This window comes from Dromiciops gliroides, chromosome 3 (genome assembly GCF_019393635.1).
Source record: "Dromiciops gliroides isolate mDroGli1 chromosome 3, mDroGli1.pri, whole genome shotgun sequence".
Classification (NCBI taxonomy): domain Eukaryota; kingdom Metazoa; phylum Chordata; class Mammalia; order Microbiotheria; family Microbiotheriidae; genus Dromiciops; species Dromiciops gliroides.
This window is the reverse complement of record NC_057863.1, coordinates 412,198,005-412,206,345: the sequence shown is the minus strand read 5'-3', so window position 1 is coordinate 412,206,345 and position 8,341 is coordinate 412,198,005. Positions and strand designations below refer to the sequence as shown.

The 8,341-nt window shown below is 32.6% G+C and overlaps 1 non-coding gene across 1 annotated transcript; it reads right to left on the bottom strand.

Moving 5' to 3' along the window:
• Nucleotides 1-296: 296 nt before the first annotated feature.
• Nucleotides 297-403, bottom strand: LOC122752160. Its single transcript, XR_006355956.1, has one exon. It is a non-coding gene; the product is annotated as a U6 spliceosomal RNA (small nuclear RNA).
• Nucleotides 404-8,341: the final 7,938 nt, after the last annotated feature.

Here is an 8,341-nt window from a genome sequence, read left to right as displayed (position 1 = left end):
TTTGTTGCTAATGACACACAGCTCTTTAAAATGACCTATCTTTTCCCTAAAGGATTTACATGCTCATGGGGAAATAAATTATCTGCACAGAGTATTCTATAGGGTAGGGCATAATATGACAAAGGAGATATTCAGTGTTCTAAGAGTATTATGCCTGTGTTTAAATATAGAATTATTCAAGGTGGACATTATTTTCCAGTGATTGATTGTTAACAAATTTCTAATACTTGTTAAGCTACTGAAACAATCTTTGATAATTCCAGATTAAGAGGCTACATTAGAAAATCTTTCAGGTCTTCAAGTTTTATTGCTTCATGAATTTGCATGTCATCCTTGTGCAGGGGCCATGCTGATCTTCTCTGTATTGTTCCAATATTATTATTTGTGCTGTCAAAGTGAGCACCAAGTTTTATTGCAAAAGCATATTTTTGACATAAAGGATAAATGTCCCCATCCCCTTCTTTTTTATTATCCTCAGAGTTAAGCTTTTGTTTTGATGTGTTTGATTTAGGTTTGTAAAGATTTTCTTTTAAAAGTCTGGGTAGATATTTTTGCCAAGATTACATCACACAGAATAATTACTTCTAAATAAAGAAAAACACCATAAAGTTTTTTGCATTTATAATAATTTAAGGAATGGTTCTCAATACTTTTGATTTTATGTAGTTAAAAAAGAACAAAAAGCAAAACATAAGAATAAAGAGGAATACTTTGGAAGTGACTTTCAAAGCCAAAGTTAAAATATTGACAATGTCTTAGTAGTTTAATTATTGAAATATACATTTAGGGGCAGCTACATGGTGCAGTGGATAAAGCACCAGCCCTGGATTCAGGAGTTCCTGAGTTCAAATCTGGCCTCAGACACTTGACACTTACTAGCTGTGTGACCCTGAGCCAGTCACTTAACCCCCATTGCTCTGCCAAAAAAAAAAAAAAGAAAAGAAATATACATTTATACAGTCTCTTTTATTATTTTGCAATGCAGGTCACACAATATCCCTCTGAATCAGGGTCATGTTAAATAATACTCACTCAAAGAAAAATAAATTAAAAAAATAAATAAAACAATGTGATTCCCCTAAGTGGAGAATTTCCTAAAAAGAATTCATTGAGTCATCAGGTAAAACCTTGACAATGGAATCTTTTAGCTTTTATTTGATGTATCCTAGACTAGATCAAACTTGAATATTCCTACAAACATCTTCAAACAATTAAAAGCCCTTTGAATATGCCTTATTCTATCTCCTTTTCCTTCAGCTGTCTATATTCAATGCACATATTTTCAATTTATATAATGACATTAACATTATTTTATATAATTCATAGACTCAAGCCTCTTTGCAATGAGGTAAAGATTAATTTTAGGTGGCATTTGAAAAAGAATTGATTAGGTGAATGATGTGAGAGGGATGTTCCTGTTGATTGTACTAGCTATGAGAGTTCACCTTAAAATAATGGGAATTTAAAAAGATGAAAATGGAAAAGAGATAAAAGAAGATCAAGAGTGTTGTGGAAAATGTTAGAATTGATTAAAAATCTTTGAGGGTGATGATAAACTGGGTTTAAGGTGATTGTTGATTTCATGATTTTAACAATTTTTTGAGTGACTACAGTACACAAAGAAATATATCAGTTTCAGCAGGTGATACAAAAATAAATAAAAATATGGCCTCTGACATCCTGAAGTTTACAAACCAGGAGATGAAATTACATAAACACAAACAATTCTAGTATTTAAAAACAATATGTGATTGTCTCAAGATAATGCAATGTGATAGATAAGATTTAGCAGATATTCAGGGGCCCACCTAGAGACTGAGTTAAACTGATTGAATTGGATAAGGCAATTGACTGTTGACTGCTTACTAGATTTTTAAGCACATCTGGCTGGTATTTAAGAAAGTAATTGTTCTCAGAAGCTAACAACTTTGAACTTTGACGACCTTGGGTCCAGTGAACAAATGAATTTTAATGACACTAGCCAATCAGCTTGAAGAACATTCCATTTCTGGGAGGGGAAAAGGAAGGAGGAAGTGGACACTGTCAAGAGAGCTGGGTCTCTTTTAGCTGCAAGAGATCGGAGTGGTGGCAATTGACTTCAGAAGTGGAAGCTTAGGAAGTTTAGCATTTCCAGGTTATAGGAAATCTATTCTCAATCTTTCCCTTTCTTTTACTATCTTTCAATAAACCTTTAAAAAACCTAAACTCATTTATCAGTGATTTTAGTCAGTTTCCCCCCAAAACTGGGGGGAACAAATTAGAACACACATTTAGAAATTTAAATTACACATGATAAATGACTGAAGAAAGAGCAATGTACAATTGAATTTTTAGATAAGGAAGAGAATTTTTCTAGTTGGAGATGATAAGGAAAGACTTTATGAAAGATATGAGATTTGACTTATGTCTATAAGGATAACTAAGAGATGAAGGTCAAAATGGATGGCTATCAGATAGATCAATAAGCACAAAGGCATAGCAGTGAAAAAAGTACAATGTTTGCTTGAAGAATAAGGAGTTGGATAATGTGTTTTGAGGGAAAAGCTAGGAGATCAGACTGAATTGCAGCTTGGGTATTTAATATGAAGGAGGTGGGACATTATTCAGTATTAAATAGGAAGCCATTAAAGGGTTTTGAGCAAAGGTGGTGTATAAGAACTAAGTAGGAGTTTCTCCAGAATGGGCTGCAGGCAGGAAGCCCATTTAGGAAGCTAGTAAAGTATTTCAGCTGAGAAGTATTAATAATAATATTTTACCCATCATTTTTCTCATAACCAGCTTTTAAGGTCAGTGGTGCAAGTATTACTATTATGATTTTGGATATGAGGAAATGAAGGCTCATATAGTTTAAGTGAATGGTATAAGGTGATAGTCAGTGGTAGAGCTTGAATTCAAACCTATGTCTTTAAATTGAGTCAATGTTTACTGCACTGTATATGAGCACATATGAGGTAAAATAGACTTTTGTACCTGGAGTCAGGAAAGGCTTGAGTTCAAATCCAGCCTCAGACACTTAATCAACTATGCCATTCTGGACAAGTCACTTATCCTCTCTCAGCCTCAGTTTCCTCCTCTATAAAATGGAAGTAATATGATTATAAAATGAGATATTTGCAAATAATTTAATAAACCTTAAAATGGTATTTATAAAAACTGTAGAATACGCCTCACCTAATGGTAATTCATATATTCCAGAAGTACACATGGCAAAATGGTGTTGATTACAGGTATCTCTATATACTAAATTTAACATATTTTAAAGACCAATTACGATTTCCTATTATTTCCCATAAGTAATTTCCCTCAAGTGTACAGTGTGGCAAAGTCTATTGAATAGAAAATAAAGACCCCATATCTTGTCTCTTTTTAACTCTCATCTTTTTGTTTTACTTTATTACTATTGCTGATGTTTTTGATTTTTGTATTTTTTGTAATCAAGGATTCTTAAAATTTTCACTGAAAGCTATTTATAGCAAACATTTATCACTATTTTTAATAAACCAAATATCATATCACAGCATTAAATATAAAATAAAAACTAAGGTGAAAGGGCAGCTAGGTGGCACAGTGGATAGAGCACTGGCCCTGGAGTCAGGAGCACCTGAGTTCAAATTTGATCTCAGACACTTGAAACCAGCTGTGTGACACTGGGCAATTCACTTAACACTAATTGCCTCACAAAAAAAAAAAATAAGGTGAAGAGATTTAGTTCATTTCATCACCCCATTTTAGAGACCAAAAATCCTTATTGCCATTAAGGTAAATTACTTTTAAATAATGGGAACATCCAGATGAAACATTTATGCCACTAAAAAAGCAATGAATAAATCTGGACCACTACAAACCATTTTCTGAAAATGTGCCCTAAGACATTTCCAAAGTTGTACCACAAATACATTTCACAGTACTGTATTTTACTATATCACCCTAAGTTTCCTGTTTTACACAAAAGCAAATGACAGACCTGAATAATATATATTTTTTAAAAACCATGAAATAATTACTTTCAGCATGCAGTATGTCAGATGGTATTTCAAAGCACAGATCTCTGAATAAATCAGTTATGGAAGAAAATAAATACATATGACTGATGTTGCATTCATTGTTTAAGACATCAAAAGTTAACCTAGAGAGGTTTCTATGCAAATATGTTTCATTCGATTTTCATCTTTTCCTCTGTTCCAAGATTATACTTCAGTTTATCATACTAACTTGCAATTTTGCTATTGAAAGAGCATATAGGCAGAATAATTACATTTCACAAATGACTGAATACAAAATAGTAACCTTCTTCACACTAAATGAATGGATTAAAATTGAACTGGGTATGATGAAAAACTCAGCAAAATTACATTAGGGAAATTCTTGAATGTAAAAAAAATCTGTGACAGTGAAGAGGATAGTAAGAAAAAAATTAATCCTGGAAAGAAACTTTTAATTATAATAAGTACACACTGATAAAAGACTTGCAAATCTTTGATCCTCAACTAAAAGGCTGGCAGATACTTCAATAAAGCAATACTCTTATGGATCCTATGTGACCTCATTTGGCTATTACTTCCAATGTAATAGACAGTGACCATTCCTTGACTGCTGATCATATGCAACTCTGGTTCATGCCTTCCTTGACAGTCTCTGGCTATCATTTCAATACACATGCTTCTCACCGTTTATAAGCTATTCTTGCTATATGACCATCCCACACTTATTTTATACATATTTCTTCTGTGTAGTACATCATTGGTAATATTTTGTAGTCTAATCATGGTCTCTATGTTCCTGTCCATTGCCCTTTAAGTAACCTGTAACTTGAATTCTTCAGAGGCTGGGGAGCTATTTCACTCACAGACACACAAAATCACCAGAAAAATATTACTGTCAAACAACTGAGGCTTTATCACCTTCTTCCTTCTATTCAATGCTGATTCCAAAACTTTTCCCTGCTTGTATAGTAAGACCAAACCATTTTGACAAATTATAGATCTCATAAAGGAGGCACTGATATGTATGCAATACTTGATGTATTTAAGTCCATATAGTCTACAAACCAAAGCTAATTCCTTTAAGAACCCCTTTAATTAAGCTTTTAGTTGACATTGATAATCAGTGTCATTGAACAAAATTTTCATATTTATAGTTTTCATGTAAATTATTTATCATATGCATAGGAGACAGTAGTAATAACAAGCGTTTTTGAGTCCATTTGAAAGGGAAGACAAGATGATAAGGTATAAGATGTTCTGGATATCAGTGGATATAGATTCAAATCCTGATTCTCACACTAATAGTGTAATGTTGGTCAAGTTTCATTTTCATCATCTTTAAAATGAGGAGGTTAGATGACAACTGAGGTCTCTTCCAGCCCTAGATCTACGATTCTATAATGCATGACCTACAAACCAATATGATTTTAAATATTCTCAGAAAGGGTAATTTACTTTAAATGAAAATTTCTGTTTAACAAAGGCATGACATAATCTAACATGTGATAAATAAGATTTGGAGGCCAAAAAATGACTATATATAAGGCAGAAAAATAAAGCTATTTAACATATTTTTTAATTTAAGTAACATATTAATAATTAAAATTTAATGTTTCACTAATATAATTTTAATAATGTTACTGCATCTAACTTATTTTAATTATCTTTATTCTATCAAAATGTTGTGATAACTTAAATTTCAGAGTTATTTAATTAGCTTGAATAATTAAATTTAGAAAATATAAATAATTGAAATGAATTTAAATGTTATTGTTTATTTTCATAACTAAAATATGAAATATATAAAATAAATAAATAAGTAAAATAGAGCTTAATCAGTCATTGATACACCTTCAAATATGGATAATGATTTGGCATTATAAAGTATTAGAAAATGGAATTTGGGGGCCTATATGTTAGATACCTGGATGACACAACATTTTCCTTCAACCTATTACCTGTAAATATTCCATAAATTTCAATTTTCAGCCCTCATTTAGTTAATATCTATGTTCCTTTTCTCACAGAACTTATCTAGTATCATTACTTTAACTATCTTCCTATATTGATGATTCCCAAATTCACTTTCTTGTCCCTTACCACAATCTGGAAATGAATTATTTTTCTGACTATCTTTTCAAATTTCCATACAAATGTTCCCCATCAACACAAACTCAATATTTTCAAAATTAAATTTATAGTTTTGCCTCTAAAGCTATCTCCCACTTCTGACTTCCCATTTTTTTAAGTAGTATTTTATTTTATTTTTCAAATGATATGTAAAGATGGTTTTTATCATCTTTTTGGTAAGATTTTGAATTCTAAATTTTTCTCCCTCCCTCCATTCCCTTCCCCTATTTCCTCCTCCACCCCCTCCCAATGACAGCAAGAAATCTGATATATATTATACAATACAATCACATTAAACGTATTCCATATTAGTCATGTTGTAGAGAAGAATCAGAACAAAAGGGAAAAATTACAATAAAGAAGAAACAACAACAAAAAAATGTGATAATAGTATGCTTTGATCCGCATTCAGACTCCATAGTTCTTTTTCTAGATGTGAAGAGCATTTTCCATCACGAGCCTTTTGGAATTGGATTGGATTGTTGTATTGCTGAGAAGAGCTAAGTCTATCACAAATGATCATCACACAATGTGACCTCTCAGTTTTGAGAATTTTAATCTAATGCTTCCAGTTATTTGAACTTGAAAATTTCAATCACAATGCTCTTTGAAATACTGATTTTTATCATTTTAATGAAATATTAATTAATTTTTTTCTATCACCTGAGATGTTACAAAACATTTTCCTCACAACAGTTAAGTGAAAAGAGAATTCTTAATCTGCACAAGAAGACACAAAAGGTTATTGAGGCAAAATACCTGACATAAATTATTCCAGATAAGCCACATAACTTAAATAAGTATTGATGCTAGACTTTAACTCAAATTGATATAACCTCCTTCCTCCCCATTTAATCATTTTCCTTCTTACCCTATATGCATGAATGTTTTTGGGCAGACTTTTTTTTCAGTTTTAAATAATTAAAATTATCTATTTTATATTTTGTAATCTCCTCTATTTCTTATTTAGTGTGGTAAAATAATGAAATTTGGAAGACTGATTAGGATGGGCCACACCTGGCCTGTCCTGAGTGATGTATGCTGTTGATGTCAGCAGGAGAAACCACTCTCCACAGGCAGTTTGAAGGACCTCCCCTTTTGGGGGAGTCTCTTTCTGGTGTGAGTCTCTTTCCATTCAAGTGAGCTGGCGGGAGCTGATGAGAGAGAGGTTTTTCCTGGCAGTTTCTCATCTGGGCCCTGGCTACATACCTGTTTCCCCTTGAAGCTACGTACCCCAGGTGGTGAGTTAATAAGCCCAGCTCTTTGAAATTAGTTGAGCTGGAAGTGAGTTTGGGAATTGTGTAGGCTTTTTCTTATGGTTAGGGGGACTATCCATTTTTCTTTTTCCCTATTCCCTTGTCTTTGACTTTATTAATTTCTTTTTTTGTTTTGTTTTGTTATTGTTTTTGTTTTGTTTTGTGGGGCAATGAGGGTTAAGTGACTTGCCCAGGGTCACACAGCTAGTGTCAAGTGTCTGAGGCTGGATTTGAACTCAGGTCCTCCTGAATCCAAGGCCAGTGCTTTATCCACTGCACCACCTAGCTGCCTGACTTTATTAATTTCAACTTTGCTGTGTATTTTATTCCCATTAATAAAACCTGGTTTGTTTATGGAAAAGAGGCTGTTAAGCTCCTTTCTTATTGGCCTGGGAGAAATATCCAAAAAGGCAGTTCAGAGGGGAGGGAGTTTCAGACCTAGAGGTTCCTCATTATTTTATGAACCCAAATATTAAGGTGAGCTACCCAATTAACTCTCTACATATTAAATTTGGTACTCTCATTAGTTAAAATATGTATCCTACTTCTTGTTCTGAGAAGTATATGATCTGTTTCTCTTCTATTTTTTTAATAGGATGATCTTTAAGTTTGAGGTTGTATATCCATCCTGGAGTGTCATATAGAATATTGTTCTAAGGCTAATTTCTGCCATACTCCTTTCTAGTTTCCACAATACTTTTTGTCAAATAACTTTAGTCTTAGGTAACATATTCTACACTGAGCTAATGAATTCTGTTTGGTTTGTTTGCTTGTGTGTTTGTTTTTCTGGATCACTCTCATCTAGTCTGTTCCATTGGTCTATGTTTCTATTTATTCTTTATCCAGTTCCAAATAGTTTTGATGACTGCTGTTTTATGACATAGTTGGAAGTTTGGAGCTGTTACACTCTCTTAGTCCTTATTTATTTTCATCATTTCCGTTGATATTCTAGATGTTTTTTCCCAAATATAT